The following is a 22,406-nucleotide window of genomic DNA, read 5'->3' on the forward strand; positions in this document are numbered from 1 at the left end:
CACTACGGTAATGGGACGACTATCATCTGTGTGTCTTTCTGTCTGTCTATGGGTGGCTTCCATGGGAAATGCAGGTGCCGTCATCATTTTCCATCCGCGCTCTGATGAAGAGGAGTTGTCGAGTTGCAGCAGCAGAAAAAAAACAATGAGGAAGGACCATTTCATTCATTCGTTTACTCATTCATTTGGCTTTCTCTGGTCGGGATCGGCAAGCCGGGAGTGCGTATAATTTATTCATATTTTAAAGTAAATACTGTTGTGAAGTGAAACGTTTGCGCCCGACCCGGGCGTGTAAACTGCAATATGAAGTGCAATTGTTTACAACAATTGGAATAGCTAATGACATCACCCTTCGCGCGGCTGTTGAAACAATGGTCAAAGCTCGACTGGGCAGTGAATCCACTGGATTGTGGATTGGAATTTTTTATATATCGAATGCGTTCTATTGACACAATCAAACGTTATGCATTTTTATAACAAATGAAATGGAAATACCTTCGTGGATTTGTTTTTACGGTTATAATTGACTGAACCATTCCCCAACGTTTTCATTCCAATTTAATTGCCCTGTGATGAACGGGAGGATTTTAAAACGGCAGAATCAAAGTATTAGTTTATGCTAGGGATTTTATTTTCGCAATTTAAAATACATTTTCCATCATGTTTTTTTTGCAGTTTTCAGATAATATTAGGTTTTTTCCCTTTTCACATGTTAAAGTAATCAGACGTGTTCTACTCTTTTTGATATTTTCACCGGGTTTGACAATTTTCAACAATTTATACCTTTTCCAGCCTGTTTTTTTCCACCGGCTTTACCATTTTCGTTTTTTTTTAAGTTTTCTACACATCTGACTATAATAGACAATGTTACCATATTTATCTTCTTGGGTATTTTGACCTTCAGTTTAAGCATTTCATCAAAATTTCAAAATTTTCATGTTGAGTAATTTATGGTTTTTATGGTCATCATCAGTAGCAGCATTGCAGTTTTGCTTGCACGCGAATAAAAGTCGTGCCCGCTGCAATGATAGACGACGAGAAACTAGCGGCGCTCTGCTCCACACATACTCTACGGTACTGTTGCTTTTACCAGCATGTTTTCTTTCAAGACATCACTTTCTATTACGCTCTAACAGCAGGTTTATAAATTGTTCAAGAAAAGGGGTTGTTTCGAACTTTTAGGAAAGCCTTTACCTTCGAGACATCAAATTAGTTTAGGTTCATAGAAGCAAATAGGAATGGGCGATACTGTCTGAAGCTTCCATACCTGAGTACTCGAATACTTTTGCACAAAACGATACCAAGTATCGTGGTATCGGTATAGAAAGTATCGATGCCAAAATACACAATGCTTTCGGCCGAAGTATCGATACCGCTGGTATCGATACTGGTATCGCCTGTCTCCATTAGAAGGCATTGGTGGTATCGGTATCGTTCCAAAGTATCGTTGGCAAAGTATCGATACCGCTATTCATTGCTGGCAACGAGTATCGATGCCAAAATACTCGATACTTCGGCTCCAGGTATCGATACCGCTGGTATCGATACAAGTATCGCCCATCCCTAGAAGCAAACATAAATTGACCTATTGGGACGGGGAGACTCTGTCAATTTTTTTGGATATTGATACAGAGAATATCACAGGGAATGGTTGGTGTCTATTCATGTCGTCTGTGCTAGGAACGCTCGCTTGTGATTGGGTCATTGTTCGCGTAAATTCGTCCTTGACACTTTTTATCGATTTTTACCATTTTGCAATGAAGAAATAATGTTAATTAGCGTATTACAAAATTGTTCAACATTTTATCTATCCAACAATATATTGGTTATTGTTATCCATCATGTGGTTATGCTATTATTGTCGTTTGAAATCTGACGCAACAACTTCCAGTATAAAAAACAAAGACGTAGTCCCACGTCGAAATCCCTTGAATAACAGTGTTTAGTCGCACGTCACTATTTCATACAACCCTACCAGGTAGTATTTATCACACTCGCGCAAAGCACTTCGGTTTTATCATATTTCTGAGATATAAAGCAGACATAATAACAAACACGAATTAATCCACCAGCGATAAGGCTAGATGCCTTTCTCATACGAACTGTTTGTTGTAATCGTTGTAATAGGTTAGCACAAACCCTTCAGTTCTTAGAAGAAAAACAAACGCTTCATGATAACTTCTGCTGAATTTATGCTTCACTCTGAATGCTTACGTTTCGGTAGCCAACATTACAACTAACCGAATATTTGAAATCTAACATTCACGCTTTCAAGAAAAAGTTCTTTATTCGTTTTAAGAATTCTGACTTGACAGGTGAACAAATTTACAACTGTATCGCATGTGGCTTGTTTTTAAAATCGATTATTATTGGATGAAGCGAGAATTTCTCAAGTCCGCGAGTTTCTTGCTCAGATAAATTTTACACGTGGCGTTCCTCTTCTGTTTATACAGATGTTGCTGATTATTCAAATCATTTTCTGCGTTTCTAACCTATTCTAATGTTTTTGACATTTTAGTTTCTCTTTGAGTTTCTTTGTAGGACTACGTCTAACCGCACTATATTGAGATACATTCTGCGGAGACTAAAACCAAAGTGTAACGTCGGAATGAAAGATTTTAAACGGTAATACTGATGTAACCACAGGATGGATCACGATAATCAATATGTCGTTGGATTGATAAAATGATGGACAATTTTGTGATTCTTCATTTTTCGTTATCACTGCATTGTTAAACAGTGAAAATTTCATAAAAGTTTCAAGGTCGAATTTTCACGAACAATCGCATGCAAGCACGCCTGGCACAGACTTCGTGAGTAGACACCAACTGCCTGCTGTGATATACTGTATAGCAGCAGCAAAAAAAAAAAATAGAATCACCTCGTCCCAATAGGTCAACTAATGTTTGCTTCCATGAGCTTAGACTATTTTGATGTCTTGAAGGTGAAGCTTTTTCGGAAACTGCGTAACCACCTCCACTATCAAACAGTTTTACGTTCTGCTGTTGGAATGTTATTAGAATTGATGTCTTGAAGGAAAACATGCTGGTACAGGCAACAGTACTGCATCGAGCAATGTATGAATAGAGCGCTGGTCACTCGTCATGTGTCAGTGCAGGAGAACTCGATATTCATTTGCCAAGCTGAAAGACTACATTGCTGCTGTCGACGCACAGTGAGGCGTGTTGGGTTAACGCATAAGTGTCGTTCTGCGATCTGGACCACAATCGAATTGCCGTTTGAATTGTCTTCTTCTTCTTGTTTCGTATAGTAGCAAATATCAGTATTCAATATGATTATTCAGGTGCCGCAAAATACACTGCGCCACCGGGGACAACAAAATTCTGTACGTGTCGGTAAAGGCAGATAGCAGAGTATATAAATTCGGTGCATTGTATAGATAAAATACGTTGTTTAGTTTTGAACTCTTCACTCTGTTTTTCTCATATTCATTAAAATAACTAAATATAGAGTTTTTGAAAGACAATAGAGAACAGAACTGTACAGTACGGTACAGATCTTTCAAAAGGTAATTAAACGAGCTGTACAGATAATTATATTTTGCTAGCTAAATGAATTTAGTTCAATATGACAATCCTACTTGCATCCTGCGGTGGCGGTATAGAAGAAAACCAAACTCATTTCATCTTTATCATCGATATTAGAGTGCCCACATTTGTATTTACATTAACATCTTCAAGATAATATTACTTTCCATAATTCTACTTGTGATTGAACAACACTATGCGAACATTTATTGCTGAGGATAATGTTGTTTATCGTTCTAGCCCGTTTTTTTTTTTTGAAGATAACAGACATACGATTTTCAAATATGGCATTTTCGTTGTTTTTTGGTATCTTGAAACTGTTTCATTTTTTCTGGTTCTGTTTACTGATAAGCTGTTTAAACTGACCTGAATTGAATTTAAACATGTTAATAAAATTTTATATGTATTATGTAATAATGTAAGGTATTCATCAATACTTAAGATATTTTTTTCCAAAATAGAGTACTGCAAATTGATAATAAAAATACAGACCCTGTTTGATTTTGGAAACATGCCTGCTGCTCCAACATTTTTTATCTTTTTTTGACATTACTTTTTATCTCTAAAGATATTTAATGTTTCTCAAACATTATTCATCATTTTAACTGTTTTGATCTGTTTTGAAATCATCTTTTTCGTTGATATTTTCTATCTTTTTTGGTTTTTGCTCTTTTTGTCATCTTTTATACCATTTTTTTTATCTTTTTAGCATTTTAAACGTATTTGACATTTTCAAAATTTTATCCCTTTTCTACTTTTTCTACGTACTATACATGTTTTGTAGACATTTCAATTTTCTTCCCCGATATTTTGTTAAACACTCGATCTGGCTCAATAATAATAATTGAAACATTTGGACTTAGTTAACAATTTTGATTCATCTTTTTATTTGTTTTTCCTTTTTAAATTCTTGTAACTTTGAAAATATATTGACAATTTTGATATTCATGATATTTTTGGCATTATCAACTTTCCATTCTTTTGACATGTATCTAATTATTTTGATCTTTTTTCACATAACTGATCTTTTTCAATACTTTAAACCATTACTAAAATCTTTGATATTTGATTTTTTTTAATACATTTCTACTCATTTTAAAATTTCTTTTTTGGCAACATGTTTCATAGACATTTTTCGGTACTTTCAACGACATTTCATGCTTGTTTCACATGTTCGGTTTTTGACATTATCTGATACTTTTTTTTATCTGTTTTGACATTTGCGATTTATTTTCGTATTTTAATTTTTTTTTTGCTTTTTTACATTTTATGACTTCTATCTTATTGACAATTTTGACTCAATTTGGGATCATTATCTATTTTGGCCTTTTCTGGCCTTTAGAAGGGGTTTTTGGTCATTCTGAGCTAAATATGGTATCATTTTCTATTCCAGCCTTTTCTGGCCTTTAGAATGGGTTTTCGGCCATTCTGAGCTTAATTTGGGATCATTTTCTAGTCAGGCCTTCTCTGGCCTGTAGAAGGGGTTTTTGGCCATTATGAGCTAAATTTAGGATCCTTTTTTATTTTGGCCTTTTCTGGCCTTTAGAAGAGGTTTTTGGTCATTCTGAGCTAAATTTGGTATCATTTTCAATTCCAGCCTTTTCTGACCTTTAAGAGGGGTTTTTGGCCATTCTGAACTTATTTGGGGATCATTTTCTATTTCAGCCTTTTCTGGCCTTGAGAAGGGTTTTTCGGCCATTCTGAGCTTATTTGGGGATCGTATTTTATTTTGGCCTTTTCTGGCCTTTAGAAGAGGTTTTTTGGCCATTCTGAACTTATTTGGGGATCATTTTCTATTTCAGCCTTTTCTGGTCTTTAGAAGGGTTTTTCGGCCATTCTGAACTTATTTGGGGATCATTTTCTATTTCAGCCTTTTCTGGCCTTTAGAAGGGTTTTTCGGCACTTCTGAGCTTAATTTGGTATCATTTTCTATTTTGGCCTTTTCTGGCCTTTAGAAGAGGTTTTTGGTCATTCTGAGCTAAATTTGGTATCATTTTCTATTCCAGCCTTTTCTGGCCTTTAAAAGGGGTTTTGGCCATTCTGAACTTATTTGGGGATCATTTTCTATTTCAGCCTTTTCTGGCCTTGAGAAGGGTTTTCGGCCATTCTGAGTTTATTTGGGGATCATATTCTATTTTGGCCTTTTCTGGGCTTTAGAAGAGGTTTTTTGGCCATTCTGAACTTATTTGGGGATCATTTTCAATTTCAGCCTTTTCTGGCCTTTAGAAGGGTTTTTCGGCCATTCTGAACTTATTTGGGGATCATTTTCTATTTCAGCCTTTTCTGGCCTTTAGAAGGGTTTTTCGGCCATTCTGAACTTATTTGGGGATCATTTTCTATTTCAGCCTTTTCTGGGCTTTAGAAGAGGTTTTTTGGCCATTCTGAACTTATTTGGGGAGCATTCTCTATTTCAGCCTTTTCTGGCCTTTAGAAGGGTTTTTCGGCCATTCTGAACTTATTTGGGGATCATTTTCTATTTCAGCCTTTTCTGGCCTTTAGAAGGGTTTTTCGGCACTTCTGAGCTTAATTTGGTATCATTTTTTATTTTGGCCTTTTCTGGCCTTTAGAAGAGGTTTTTGGTCATTCTGAGCTTGATTTGGTATCATTTTCTAATCCAGCCTTTTCTGGCCTTTAAGAGGGGTTTTTGGCCATTCTGAACTTATTTGGGGATCATTTTCTATTTCAGCCTTTTCTGGCATTGAGAAGGGTTTTTCGGCCATTCTGAGCTTATTTGGGGATCATATTCTATTTTGGCCTTTTCTGGCCTTTAGAAGAGGTTTTTTGGCCATTCTGAACTTATTTGGGGATCATTTTCAATTTCAGCCTTTTCTGGCCTTTAGAAGGGTTTTTCGGCCATTCTGAACTTATTTGGGGATCATTTTCTATTTCAACCTTTTCTGGCCTTTAGAAGGGTTTTTCGGCCATTCTGAACTTATTTGGGGATCATTTTCTATTTCAGCCTTTTCTGGCCTTTAGAAGGGTTTTTCGGCACTTCTGAGCTTAATTTGGTATCATTTTCTATTTTGGCCTTTTCTGGCCTTTAGAAGAGGTTTTTGGTCATTCTGAGTTAAATTTGGTATCATTTTCTATTCCAGCCTTTTCTGGCCTTTAAAAGGGGTTTTTGGCCATTCTGAACTTATTTGGGGATCATTTTCTATTTTAGCCTTTCCTGGCCTTGAGAAGGGTTTTTCGGCCATTCTGAGCTTATTTGGGGATCATATTCTATTTTGGCCTTTTCTGGCCTTTAGAAGGGTTTTTCGGCCATTCTGAACTTATTTGGGGATCATTTTCTATTTCAGCCTTTTCTGGGCTTTAGAAGAGGTTTTTTGGCCATTCTGAACTTATTTGGGGATCATTTTCTATTTCAGCCTTTTCTGGCCTTTAAAAGGGGTTTTTGGCCATTCTGAACTTATTTGGGGATCATTTTCTATTTCAGCCTTTTCTGGGCATTAGAAGAGGTTTTTTGGCCATTCTGAACTTATTTGGGGATCATTTTCTATTTCAGCCTTTTCTGGCCTTTAGAAGGGTTTTTCAGCCATTCTGAACTTATTTGGGGATCATTTTCTATTTCAGCCTTTTCTGGCCTTTAGAAGGGTTTTTCGGCGCTTCTGAGCTTAATTTGGTATCATTTTCTATTTTGGCCTTTTCTGGCTTTTAGAAGGGTTTTTGGCCATTCTGAGCTTATTTGGGGATCATTTTCTATTATGGCCTTTTCTGGCCTTTAGAAGAGGGTTTTGGCAATTCTGAGTCTCATTTGGGATCATTTTCTATTTCAGCCTTTTCTGGCCTTTAGAAAAGGTTTTTGGCTATTCTGAGCTTGATTTGGGATCATTTTCTATTTTGGCCTTTTCTGGCCTTTAGAAGGGGTTTTTGGCCATTCTGAGCTTAATTTGGGATCATTTTCTATTTAGGCCTTTTCTGGCATTTAGAAGCGGTTTTTGGCTATTCTGAGCTTGATTTGGTATCATTTTCTCTTATAGCCTTTTCTGGTTTTTCGGCAATTCTGAGCTTAATTTAGGATCATTTTCTATTTTGGCCTTTTCTGGCCTTTAGAAGGGGTTTTTGACGATTCTGAGCTTAACTTGGGATCATTTTCTATTTTGACCTTTTCTGGCCTTTAGAAGGGGTTTTCTGAGCTTAATTTGGGATCATTTTCTGTTTTCGCCTTTCCTGGCCTTTAGAAGGGGTTTTTGGCCATTCTGAGCTTAATTTGGGATCATTTTCTATTTCATCCTTTTCAGGCCTTTAGAAGGGTTTTTTGCGATTTTGAGCTTAATTTGGGATCATTTACTATTTTGGCCTTTTCTAGCCTTTAGAAGGGATTTTTGGCGATTTTGAGCATAATTTGGGATCATTTTCTATTGTGGCCTTTTCTGGCCTTTAGAAGGGGTTGTAGGCCATTCTCAGCTTAATTTGGGATCATTTTCTATTTTGGCCTTTTCTGGCGTTAAGAAAGGATTTTCGACCATTCTGAACCTACTTTGGGATCATTTTCTATTTTGTTCTTTTCTGGCCTTTAGAAAGGATTTTCGGCGATTCTGGGCTTAATTTGGAATCATTTTCTATTTTGGCCTTTTTTGGCCTTTAGAAGAGGTTTTTGGTCATTCTGAGCTTATTTGGGATCATTTTCTATTTCAGCCTTTTATGGCCTTTAGAAGGGTTTTTCGGCCATTCTGAGCTTAGTTTGGGATCATTTTCTATTTCAGCCTTTTCTGGCCTTTAGAAGGGTTTTTCGGCGATTCTGAGCTTAATTTGGAATCATTTTCTAATTTGGCCTTTTCTGGCCTTTAGGAGGGGTTTTTGGCCATTCTGAGCCTAATTTGGAATCATTTTTTATTTTGGCCTTTTCTGGCCTTTAGAAGAGGTCGAAAGCAGTAAAAAAGAAAGTGTCGGAGTCCCCAAGCGTTTCGATAGAAGATAGAAGTAACTTTCGTACATTGACCTTAGCTCGGTCGTAACAGATGGCGGATGAGATATAGTAGGCGATAATGAGAAAATGCTGGATGCCTTCATCTTATTGACATTTTGGACATTTCTGTTCTACGTTGGCATATTTTATCAATTAACTTTTTTTTTTAACATTTCAAAGATTTTTTATATATCTGACATTTTTAATACAGACCTCATTTGGTTTTGGTACATATTTAAAAAAAAAAAATTCAAAAAAGTTTGAATTGAAAAATATTTTAAACTTATCTTTGAAGTAAAAATTATTTCTCCTCCCACGACTTTTTATCAAAAGTTTTAGAAATGGTCATGTTTCATCACAAAACAAAATTGAATATAGGATTCAACCCTTTCTTGATTTAACTACAGTATTAAATACACTTTAGTATTCAATTTCTAATTTTCTCAACTTCGAATCAAATAACTTAGAACCCGATGCATTTACGAAGATAATCATCATAAGATGTTTGATTTAAAAAAAAATTAATCGTTCATCATCATGGAAATATAATTATTCTTAAAAATATAAAAATTTCAAAAATGCTTTAAAACCTAACCTTTAATAAAAATTGTTTTGCATTATTCTATTCTGGGATTTTTGATCAAAAGTTTCTTTGAATAAAAAATAAAGAAAGATTCCACTTCTCTTGTAAATTAAAAGTGAGTGTTGACCTATTTTTTTAAGTAAATATTTTACAAACTATCATTCGTTCCCTATAATCCATACTGGATCAGGAGTGAAATCTAGCGGAACGCAGTTAATCACGCTCAACCTTATCGGCTTCCAATTTTCTACAAAGTTTCTTGGTATAGCTAGAACTTCAATTTGAATGCTTCAATTATTTTGCGATTCGATCGCAAAGGTGGCATTGCGGTGCAATTTTTTTCTCTTACACGCTAAAACTTTACGGTCTTCGTGCAAATTGTAATAAAATGAATTTTAAAAAGTTTTGCAGGAGACTATTTTGTTCCAAATTTCAGAAATCTACGAGTTTTTGTAAAATTTGTCTAAATTTTACGTTTTTTTTGGGACTAGTGTAGGATTGATAGGATACTGTAGGATTGAATTCTAAACATACATTGCCTAGATTCGCCAAATAGTGCAAATCGATAGTCAAACTCTCGGAAACATCCGGCCGACGAAGGACCTAATCGATAATTCTATAAATAATTACCAAGTTGAAACAAAAGGGTAAACATTGAACTAGCATACAGCTGTGATGCTGCAGGGTTGAGCGCTGGGAAATTACTTTCCCTTTGCCGTTAGCATAAAAAAAACCCTGCAACAGAAGGTCGAAGGTAGGAATGCGTGTGAAACTTTTTTTTGGAGAGCCTTCATGAACAAAATAAACTGTTGCAAAATATATCATAATAAGGTGTTTTTCCCCGCAGTGTAACACACCATTAGGGGTCCATTCTGATACTTTTGACTGGCAAAGCTCACGCACAGTGGAAAAATAAATTTGAATTAAATGAGAAATAATGGTTGGCTTTTTTTCGCCCTCATTAGCCTCCCGGGAAAATTTTCCACCACTAAAAGCTGTTTAATGTGTGCAAAATGCATTAGTTTCTCATTTCTCTCGACCACACCACTAACTAGGGGAAAAACTTCTCATTCATCCCCCGCCCGATGATTTATGAGTATCCTTTATGTTCAACAGGGACAAAAAGTTAGCAAAAAGCTCCGCAGTCAAAGCGGAAAATCAGAGCAACGCAAATATGTTAATTGTCAATTTCTAGATAATCTCGTCCGATTAATCAAAATTAAAAGCCGGATTATGCTAGCATTAATTTGCGCCAGCTTGAAAGAAGCGATTCTGTCCCTTGTGCCTCGGTCGTCGGAGTTTTCGGTGCCGCCGCCGAAAGATCACCGCAGGAAGTATCAAGACAGCCCACTTTTTGATAGTGTGCTTGGCGGAAAGCTAATGGGTTCCTTTCGAGCCTCGGTATCCTCCTACAGAGCACCCGTGCCAGGGTTTTTATTTGATATTCATAAATCCCGTTTCTCCCTCCCCCTCGCGACGTCTACCACACGGGCGCTGTTGCGCTGCCGGAAAATGCCTTCAAAACGGTGGTTTAACGGCGCTTGTTGTCGACATGACCTCGCGTTGTTGTATGAGTGTCTACTAGGACTGGCTGGGAAGGAAAAAGAGAGGGGGTTAAGAGGCCTGTCGAGTAGTAGGAGGTCTGTATCGTACGATTATAGGTCGCCCAGCCAGTGGAGCATGAAGAAGTGAGTTTAACAACCCCTTGAGCTGCGGGTGCTGGAAAGTTCAGGACGTTTTGCTCTAGCCAAGGGAGGGGGAGAGGATTTGAAAGATGTTTTTACGTATTTTATGCTAATATAATGTTGCATGTCTCCTGCCAGGCACCAACCCAAGCCCTTTTTTTGCGGGTAAAAGGTTTCGATTGCAGGTTGTTGTTGTTCGTGTGTTTTTTTTTTCTTTGTTACTGCTTTCTCTCCCTCTGTCGAATGTCGAACCAACTTCGGTGAAAATTGCCGTGCGGGTTGCGTTTCCGTTTTGCAGCTCCACGTGCGGTGTCAGACCTGCCTTTCCCCTTCCAGTCCCGGTCCCGGTTGTCGGTTGTCGGTCTGGGGGTTTTCCATATGTTTGCCCCACAGGAAGCCTGTGTTGGTTTCGGAACGGATGTTAAAAATTTATGTCCGAATGAATAATATAATCATTATTATTAAAATATGTGAACATTTCTCGCCCTGTCATAGTCGTGTCCGAGCTTCGGCTAGCGTTATGCACTGTGTCATGTTTCAGCAAAGGATTTCACAATAAAAATTATTCAGGCCGAACGGGTTTCGATTGGAAAAGCGGTCTAGTGTGTGATTGTTATTTTATAATCTGCACTGGTGTAGTTTTGAGGAAGGTCATTTCGCAGTAGAAGAGTCATCGAAATGGAAATTTTGTTCTAGTTAAAAAACTGTAATAAATGCATATTCTGCTTTTGATGTTATTGGAAATGGTTTGCATTATAGTCCGATTTTATCGATTACAGCGATTTAGTTTTTTACACAAATATTGTGATTAATGTTGTTTTTATTATCTGTCATATGGAAACAGTTTTCGATTATTTGAGTTCTGAGTTAGCTTTGCTCTAATTTCTCCTTCTTCGCTCTTTTGGCCGGTTTTATGTATCTTCAGGTTTGAGTGCAATAAAAAACCTACTTCTCGTCATAACTTTTTTGCCGGTTTCGATGTTTTTGGACCGAATTTCTTACCTTATCTGGCTACCTTGAGCGGGTGGTATTCCAATCGACACCAAAATTGGGATTTTTCCGAAGAGACAGTAGATGAATAATTTCCCCAGTTTTGATCAAAATCTGTGATGATCGTGTCCAAGTGTGTACTTTTTCGTGATCACTTCGTATGGAATGACCCATATGTTCTATATGCCAAGAATTCAAAAATGATTAAAAAGGTTAAAAGAAAGTAAACAAGAATAAGAACTATTGAAAAAGTTGAAATATACCATTATTTTCGAGCAAGATATAAAATGTCAATAAAAAGAATTGAGAACAGATATAAGCTGACACAGTGAAACTTGCCAAAAAGAGTTTATAATTATGAAAACATAATAATCAAAACGTTGAAAGGCTTGTGCATTACAAAGGTAAAAAATATAAACCGGGTAGAATTTTATTTGTATCTTAAAAGATTTAAAATGTTACGATTGTCGATCGTCTAAAAAGATTACAAATATTTCAAAATAACAGAAGATTTGTGTTAAAAGCCACGACCGCAAGCTTGACGGAGAACTAAATAGAACTGCTTGTTAACTACATAGAACTGTTGCGTGTTGCATATTGCAGCTGTGCGACTGGGGGATGAAATTCTGTTCGAAGTACATGGAAGCAAACAGCAGGAGATGCTGCATTCTCAGTCATGCAACGCTAATCCGTGTTTCATATTGATATCTGATATCACCGGGGATAATTGGGGCCCAGGGACGAGTTTTCTTTTACTTTATTTTATTTTTCATTTTAATTTTTTAATTCCATCTGATCTAAAACGATCTACATGAAATGTGGTGTTTACCCGACGGCACACACGCAAATGTTCACTATGCTGTACAGCTGAAATATGCAACACGCAACAGCGTAATGAATTGTTGCGTGGCTGAGATTCTGAGCTCAATTTAGGATCATATTCTATTTTGGCGTTTTGTGGTCTTTAGAAGCACTTCCCAGCGATTCTGAGCTTACATTTATCTGCTTCCATCCGACATGAAAAGAAGAAATTGCTTATCGTATCAAGGTGCATGTGCGAGTAATCCGTTGGACCTTTTTCGCTGGCTGCCAACATTAAATATGATTTGAAACAGAACTTTAAAAGAAGGTGATGCCTCCGAAAATTTCTAAAATTTTAAAATTACTAGCAAAGCAAAGCAAAGCCTTGGTGCTACTTTCCGTATCGGAACTCGACCTTCTGTTTATTATATACAGACTTCGCGGCCAACTTTTAAGTGTACAGGACAATTGCGGGGCTAGCGCTACGATCCTACTGACACTAACAGTCTCTCTCGAGCCGAGACTCGAACCTACGACGACTGGCTTGTTAGGCCAGCATCGTACCTCGAGACCAGCTGGGAGAGTATCCCAGCTATCGAGAACTAAAACCGAGCTCGTGATTGGTTAGCCGGTGCTTTTTCATTTTATTTTCCTGTGTTCGGATGTTCATTTGAAATTATACAAAATTAATCTAACTTTAATCAAAAGTTAGGGGTGTTCTACTGAAAATGCTGCATTCGCTTCAGAAAATTCATTACATTTCATTCAAAATGTGGGAACGCCTTAACAAAGACGGTTTCTTCGACTTTACAGCAGAATTTTAAATTCCATTCTCTTGACTGCCGCCAGTCAGCACCAACAGCATTTCGGTTTTCCCCAGCCGCACAGCTGTAATATGCAACACGCAACAGACCTATTTAATCAATATATTAATAGACAATTTTTGATCTAGTTGAAACTTTGCACAGATGTTTTGACGTGGGACTACGTCTTTCTTCTCTATACTAAGGTACATTCTGTGAAAACTGGATTGAACATGTAGCGTTTTTGGTTGGCGGAATGGAGGATTTTAGATGCTTATAGCGCTCAAACAACTGTTCCGATTTCAATAGTTAATATACCGTTGGAAAGCTAAAATATACAAGATTTGTATAACATGATAATTTTAGTTACCATTTTCTTATTACTCCATGAAAATTGCGGAAAAGTTTAAAGGTCGAATATCCACATACATTTTTTATACGATTGGTATATCTCCCTAACGCAGACTTCAAAAACATAGACGAAATGATTTCACGCGTTCAGTCATTGGCTAGCAATGCCAGCCAATTGGCATCGCATTCATCATCCAACGTTAGCGACGAAGAAAGAAAGCAGAGATGCTTCCACTTGATTGGTTCTTCCGCCAATCACCCAAGTTCCATACAATGAGTGACGCTATAAAAGGACATTCCGTGTTGAGAGAAGATCATTCCCTGGTCGACCGTCAAGGCGAACAGTTCGGCTTCCCTTCGATCTGAGTTGGACCCCACCAGTGGTAATCTAATTCAGATATCGTTGTTGGAATACAGCGCGAAATTGGACGTGAACGGCATCGGGGACCATTGGAAGCCGTTGGAAGGGACCATTGGAAGACTTTGAAGCCGTTTGGGTGCTGCCGATAGAGTAGGTATAGTGTGTCGTATATCAAGCGTGTGTGTCTGAGTACCGTATAAGTGTGTATGTGTGAGTGGCGTGTGCGTGTATGTGTGTGTATGTGTAAGTAACGTGTGTGTGTATTTGTAAGTAACGTATGTGTGTGTATGTGTAAGTAACGTGTGTGTGTATGTGTAAGTAACGTGTGTGTGTATGTGTAAGTAACGTGTGTGTGTGTCTGTGTGTGTGTGTGTGTATGTGTAAGTAACGTGTGTGTGTATGTGTAAGTAACGTGTGTGTGTATGTGTAAGTAATGTGTGTGTGTATGTGTAAGTAACGTGTGTGTGTATGTGTAAGTAACGTGTGTGTGTGTATGTGTAAGTAACGTGTGTGTGTATGTGTAAGTAACGTGTGTGTGTATGTATGAGTAACGTGTGTGTGTATGTGTAAGTAACGTGTGTGTCTATGTGTAAGTAACGTGTGTGAAAGTGTGTCTGTGAGTGTGTGAAAGTGTGTCTGTGTGTGCCACCATAGTTCCACGGTAAGCCTACGTTTGTGCACTCAAACACATACTCTTTAACTTTTTGTGGGTTAGTGATGTCATTTTGTGCTATTAGTTTTTTATTTGAATCACGAAATCACGACATTTTTTGAGAAGGGCTTATACAATATATAAATATACCAATGATTCCAAATATATTTGAAGCGAAGCGGTTTGTCCGATCGATCTGACGGTTTCGGCAAAATTGTAGATAAAAATTTTGTCCTTTTGAAAAAAATATACACCGTGAAAAAAATTGCGGAGAAAAGAATAAAAAAAAAATATTAGTATTTTTTATAAGTCTTTTTTTTTAATTTTAACAATTACTAAATATCCATCACAATAGATCCAATGTCTCTGGTGCCGCAGTGATGAGTCCAACCAGGCTTCAGAATACTCCTCTTCGTTGAAATGTGTGGATGTAAAATATTGCTCTTGATACCTGTAGGCAGCAAACACGTGCAACATATGCATTCAACTCATAGTTTTGCTTGATTTGATACAGTTCTTAAGTAAAAAACATCAAAGATAGCCATTTTCACAACCACGAACTTTTATAAACGCAAACCAAGAAAGAGCACTGTGATTCATGGTGCAAATAAAAACATTAATTTACACATCTCCGATTGACTGAGCACTGATTTCAGCTGCTCATTTCTCAACGGAGTGAAAATTTAAAATCCAATTGTGGTTTCAAACGAATCCTTTATAGAATTAAATTGCTCTCGGGTTTTGTGGGATTTTTTCTGCTTTGCCTAAAAATGTAGTTGACATAGCTTGGCCACTAATAAACATTGATATTAATGCGTTTCGCGTTGACGGTGTTAAGAGCCTTAAAGGTTGATCTCATCTACGCGAACTTTCATATGTAATTATCGAAATGTGCGTGATGAGAGGAGCGAAAATATTTCCTTATTTCTTGTTCGCCTGCAAAAATTAAACAAATACCAGCAACGCCGTCAACGCGAATATTGAAAAACAGACTACATTACCTCATGGTTAGCACAGTAGCTGGCAGAGCAAGAAATGACACTACACAGTTGTGAGCAGAGCAAACCCACCCGGTCGGCACAAATTGTTAATCAGATGTTACTCTGATTGGTTCTTTCTACCTCCGTTCAAAAAGAGCATATTTATAATAGCGAACCATGGAATAATGCAACAAAACAGCGTAGTAGGACATTGAGCACAGAACAGGATTCCCCAACGAACGATTGCAATATTTTCACCAGCTAACTTGATCGCTCTAGCATGTTATTTTATCAGGGGAAAATGATAGAAGAGTCGGTGTATTCGAAAGCCTGGTCCACAAAAAAAGAGAAACAGAGAAAAAAAACATTGATGGCGGAACTTTGCTGAACATTAATGGTTATATGAAAACAAAAAATTGGAAAAATCATATAAATCAAATGAAATTCAGGCTAAGGGAGGGTATTTTCGGTACCGCAGAAAAAAATCTAAACAGCGTCTAGGATTCTAAATGCCGTCTAAGACCTATATCAGGGCAGTTGATATCATCATGGTTCCAAAAATATCCATATTGGAAGGTAACTTGCCTTGTTTCAAGCTTTGATTGGTCGAAATTTGTGTTCAAAACATGGCTCAATATTTGTCAGCAGTACAATAGTTAGCAAAACAAAATCACATTTTTGATGTCATTTTGATGGCTGCACAGTTAATTTTCTAATCAACGAAACGTAAGAATGAAGGAAATCCTGAAGGAAAACTAACTGAGTATTCGGTATTTTATAGCGCACAATTTTTGTGACGTAACACGTAATCCTACGTCAAAACTAAAAGCTCAAAGTGACACCTCTAGCTCACAAAAACATTTATGAAAAGTTTCAGTCAGATAAAAAATGGTCTATAAATATAATAATGGAACTGGTCTATTGCGTGTTGCATATTGCAGCTGTGCGGCTAGAGGAAAACATGCAAGCGAATGAAGTTCGGATTGCTGCCAAAAAACAATTAAGAGCATTGCAATAAATTTTCAGAATCAAATCCAGAGCATTACAATTTCCGTATGAAATTGGATTAGTTTCGTATAACAACAAATGAACATCCAAACACAGAAGAATAGTTGGAAGAAGAGCGGCTAACAAATCACGTTTTGTTTATTCTAGACAGATATTGTGGGCGACAAGCGAGAAGAAGAGTCTTCTCGTGTCGAATGGAAGCAGATAGCAGATAATACAGCGCACACTAAGCCACGCAACAGTACAATTCACTATTGCGTGTTGCCTGTTGCTGTAGGGTGGGACAAAAAATAAATGTCAACTCCCATGCACTTTTCGTGGCCCTTATGGTTCCTATAACAGCTGGGTGAATTTTTAGATCGATCGGTTAAACTATATTTTTGCGCCCGATTTTAAAAGTTTCCATACCGTTTTTTCTCTAGAGATTTCCAGTTGGCTTCTAAAAATATATCGATACATGATATTTGTAGGAAATTTTCCTAGAAAAAACTCTCCTGAAGACCGTTAGGCCCTACGATGCTTGTATAAATAGTTTTCAACCCCAAACTGATTGAATGTCTGTCGAACGGCTCAACATGGAATTTTTGACGTAGGACTACGTCTAACCGCACTATATCGAGATACATTCCACGAAAAATAAAACCAAGATGTAACGTCAGAATGAAAGATTTCAAACGGTTATAGTGATGTAAGCACATGATGGATCACAATAATCAATATGTCGTTGGATTGATAAAATGATGGACAATTTTGTGATTCTTCAATTTTCATTATCACTTCATTGTTAAACAGTGAAAATTGAATAAAAGTTTCAAGGTCGAATTTTCACCAACAATGTACCAATCATATGCGAGCACGCCTGACACAGACTTCATGAATAGACATCAACTGCCTGCTGAGATATCCTGTATAGCAGTGGCAAAAAAAAATTGACAGTATCTCCCCGTCCCAATAGGTCAACTAATGTTAGCTTCCATGAGCCTAGACTATTTTGATGTCTTGAAGGTGAAGCTTTTTCGGAAAATTCGTAACCACCTCCACTATCAGACAGTTAATCAACAACGCTATGCAAATATTAATTGCTGAGGCTAATGTTGTGCATCACTCTAGCCCAGTTTATTTTCGAAGATAACAGACATATAACTTTCAAATATGGTATCTTCGTTGTTCTTTGGTATCTTGAAACTGATAAAAAATTTCTGATTGATTCTGTATACTGATAAAATGTTTAAATTGACCTGAATTGAATGTTAACATGTTCATAAAATTCTATGTCAATAATAAAATTTTCTGTAAATATACATTTTCTACTAAAACTGTAATTCGTTATCGATATTTTTTCCACGAGCTTGTAACTGCAGGAAAAAAAATTATATGACATCTTCGCCGCTTTGTGATCGGTGAGTGAGCCAACTTCAACAAGACAAATAGATATAGAAGGAAGTTTAATTTCTACTAAATCGTACTCAATTAAATATTTTATAGAAGGTTGCCTTTTCGCGTATTAAAGAAAATTCGCTGTATTAGAATGAAAGGTATCAATGGTCCAGAAACCAAATTTAGGGGGAAATCAAACTTTTTTATTTTTGTAGATAGAAAACCTTGTTCTACAATTTTATAGCTTCAATACTTTTAAGTAACTTTGTAAAAAAAGTTTTTCTCTAAAAAATTGCTCTAGAGCTCTAGACCCAAATTTCCTCCTAAATTTGGTTTCTGGACCATTGTGAATGTTAAAGAGAAAATTTGTTCTTCTAAGATAGAGTGTTGCAGAGAAATAATCAAAATACAGACCCCGTTCGATTTTGGCAACACGCCAGAATTTTTTCTGTTGCCAAAATCGAACCATACCAAAAATGAACGGTTCTTTTTTCATGACTTTTTTGACTTTTTAAATGGTCAAAGACGACCTTAACAGTAGAAATGGCCACCAATGAACTAGGTTTAGTTCCAAGTCTTTTGAGGTGTCGCTTGATGAATTCGGGCTGACGACCTAGATACTTGATATTACCACCCGAACCAAAATACCTTCCTTTTGGAAGATGTTGAGCCTAAATTGGTTAAAATAAATCAAGCAAACTACAAAAGTAAAACGAGCTCATATCAAACATAGCTTTAAAATAAAATTATAAAATTATTGTAGTCCTACGTCAACTATCCGGTCGTGTCTTGGATGCCACCCTTCTACTATTTCAGCTGAATTTTTCCAGTTTGCTATTGCAAACTTGCTTAAAGATGAGAAATAATTTCGCGTGAAATTAAGCTTGATTTTGCCCATAGTATCTTCGGAAAAGCATTTACGATAAATTTTACGCGGTATCATTACTTATCACATGGTTGAATTTGCTACAGCAGCATACTGCAGCAGTATTGCTAGAAAAATTCAATGGTGAGCCGATCAGTGAACCGGTGGGAACTTGGTCGTACGCTGACTAGGAAGAAAAAGCTGTGACAACGGCGTTGGCCGCGAAGTAAAGTAACGGATAGCAGCCGAAAACAGGACCTTTTACGGTTTACGTAGCTGGCTGAGATCCCGGAGCATGCATGTTAGCACGTTAGGACGCTGATTCTCCCGGTGGTACCCTACGGCCATGAGTGTTGGTCGATGGAGAAGGTCGACCGGCGTTCACTTGGAGCTTTAGAGTGTAGGTTCCTGCGTTCAATACTTGTCGGAAAACTAAAGAATGCAGTGTGGCGCAGGCGCATGAACCTCGGGGTATTCTAAGCATACCAACATGCGTATATCATCAAGCTGATAGAATACAGTGAGCTGGCCACGTGGCACGTACTCGTTGGATGTGTGACGTGGACGAGGACTCCCGATTGGCGGGTGTTGGGGGCGACTGTAGAAGACTAGCTCAAGATCGAGTGAAGTGGAACGGTTTTTAGATTCGGCAAAGGCTCTTAAACGACCTGTCGCCATAAAAGTAAGTAAGTTCTGTCGACCGTGCTAGGGAAAAGAAGCTCAGCTTTGATTGGTCGAAATTTGCGTTTCGACATGGCTGGATAATATCCAATAATACAATGGTTCGCATAATTAAACTACAATTTTCTAGATAATTTTTCAATCAATTGCTGCAAGAACAAAGGAAATTCGTTGAAAACTAACCGGCTTACAAACGGATAGATTTCGTCCCTTTGTTCGTTTTGAGATTTTTATGTCATTTTTATTCTGTGAGACGTAATTCTACGTCAAAACATGTTTAGAAAAATGAAAAAGGCATCAAAAATATAATAAAGATCACAATTATTAGAAAAAAAAATTCCGGAAAGAATAGATGAAGATAAAACTATCCAAAAGAGACCAACAAATCGGAAATTCAAGAATTAATAAGGAAAAAAATGATTAGAAATGTCGCTGAGGTCAGGAAAATTCAAAGCTCCTTAATATATCAAATATATTACAATAAATAAGTTTAAATGTCAGAAAAAAAATCGAAAATGGTCGAACTGATCAAATATTATCGAAAACGAAAAATGCCGAAATCTATCTCAACATATAAAAATGCAGTTCTGTCTGTCTGTTTGTCTATTCCTTAAAGAGTTGAAAAGTACTAAACCAAAAGGCATGAAAATTTTTATGCAGGGGTTTTTGGGGCCGTAGTAGGTTTTTACGATGGTTCGAAACCCCTCTTTTCTCTGGAAAGAGGGGTTCCTATTCAAATGAAACATAAATTTCTGCATTACTCAAGAATTAATCGAGAAAATGGAGCCAAACTGGGTATGTAAGGGATTTGGGGTATGAGAAATGTTTCTATGATATTTTGACACCCCCCACTTCTCGTTAGAGGGGAGTAAAGAGGGTCCAACAATATAAATTAAATACATGCTTCATCCAACTTTCCCGAAAAACAACCTAAAATTATCAAGATGATGCACAGATGCCAAAATATACTTTAGATGCCCTTTCCTAAATTCAAGGAAATAACTTCTGATTTTTGGAAAACAGTCCAAAATGGCCGAGTAGCCTCCCACCCTCAAAAAAAAAAATTTCCAACGATCAAGACACAGATTTTTTTTTTATTCTCGCTTATTTTCCGTCGGTCTAGCTCCGCCACTGTTGTGGCCAATCACCGACACCCAGGGAGGCGACTCCACACCCAGGACCCTAACTCACGACCCGTTTATTAACGGACCGGCGCCAACTTCCTCATGCGATGGAAGGCGTGATCCCACAGATTTTTCGCCTCAGAAAATCTCCCGGTGTCGGCTAGGATTGAATCTAGACTAGTTGAGTTGGTTGTGAGTGGATCACGCCACCTCACAACCATCGACACCTATGTCGGCGGTCGGATTCGAACCCAGGCGTCGAGCGTGATTGGCGGAGACGTTACCAACCACACTAAGCCCCCGCTCAAGACACCGATGACAAAAAAACAAATGAAAATGCAAAAGACGATCGAAAATGTGATGATAAACTAGAGTGAAAAAAAAAGTTAGAGCGCTATCTAGAGAAGACTGAAAGATTAAAGCGCTTAAAACATTCTTGTGAAATCTGGTTCCCCTACCAAACTCGGTACTGAATGAACTTTTCCGTTAGCAAACGTAGAAGCAACGAACCCGGCGAGCAATTACACTGCAACCTTTTGATGCACTTTAGCGATAACTTCAACAATGTAAAAAAAGTTCAAAATGATCAAACTATTGGAAAATGTCTAAAAAGATAACAGCTCTTTTATCACGCTGCTTCAGAATAAATTCTAGATCTAGAATAATGTAATTTTAGTTATAAAAAGTGCATTGGAAACATAATTCTTATTTAAACATTGTGTCCTTACTGTATGTGTACAGTTTCATGAAGTCAATTTAATTACTCATCTTTCTGGATAGGGCAAAAAAGTGTCATATTTGTAACAATTTGTTTGTGTTACAATTTTGTCAACAATTATAATTTTAATACACTTCCGAGCTGTCCTAGGAAAGCTAGTGAACTGTAGTCATACTTACCTTAGCGAATTTGCATACTTCATTTTTCCAAAATTTAATCTAGAGCACCATTCTAAATAGGTCAAACTTTTTGAACCTTTCTTTTTATAAGTCGATGTTCTAATTAATTCAATGACAAAAGATAGACAAAGTTGTCAGGGAGTGACTTTTAGGAAGTTGTTCTAATTTTCATTTCAAATTATTGAAAAATTGCGTGGAAAAAGCATTCCTTTTAGTCCAACACTGTTTTACGATAAAAATGTTTCATAGACACATTCCACCAAAAACTTTGACGCATATTCCGCATTGTTTTTTTTTTTGTTATTGCATCGGTTTTTGCCAATCCGAACGTGGAAAGGAAGTATAAATATCCTGGTCAGCACAGGAGCTTTTGACGCGTTTTCGAAATGGTTAGAGGCATCAAAATTCACAGGAATAGTCAAATAACTACAATCTTTCATTTTTTAGAAAAAAACTTTTTTTCAAAGTTGCGCAAAATTGACGAGGCTACAACATTGTAAAACATCGTTTAACTCTATCTTCAAAGATAAGAAAGTTAAATGCTGGATTTTATCGAAAATTTCGGAAAACCCTAATTTATGATTACGGGAAAACGTGCGCTCCAGCATATTGCACAATTTTGTAGAAGAAAGTTTTTCGCTAAAATGTTACTAACAAGCCCTAGATTTAAATTTCCCCCTAAACTCGTTCCCTAGAACGCTGTGCAATGGTTATTTGGCGTCTCCATCGATTCAACAGTGAAAGGAGGCGCACGGTTAACGTTCGCGTTGGAGTTCGCGTTTTTCTCTTTT

The 22,406-nt window shown here is 37.2% G+C and overlaps 1 protein-coding gene across 5 annotated transcripts in view; it reads right to left on the minus strand.

Moving 5' to 3' along the window:
- The window catches only part of LOC129718983 (eye-specific diacylglycerol kinase), a 431,099-nt gene that overhangs the window by 163,512 nt on the left and 245,181 nt on the right, over window positions 1-22,406 (minus strand). The gene's annotated exons all lie outside the window — the stretch shown is intronic.

The sequence above is a fragment of the Wyeomyia smithii genome, chromosome 1 (genome assembly GCF_029784165.1).
Source record: "Wyeomyia smithii strain HCP4-BCI-WySm-NY-G18 chromosome 1, ASM2978416v1, whole genome shotgun sequence".
Lineage (NCBI taxonomy): Eukaryota > Metazoa > Arthropoda > Insecta > Diptera > Culicidae > Wyeomyia > Wyeomyia smithii.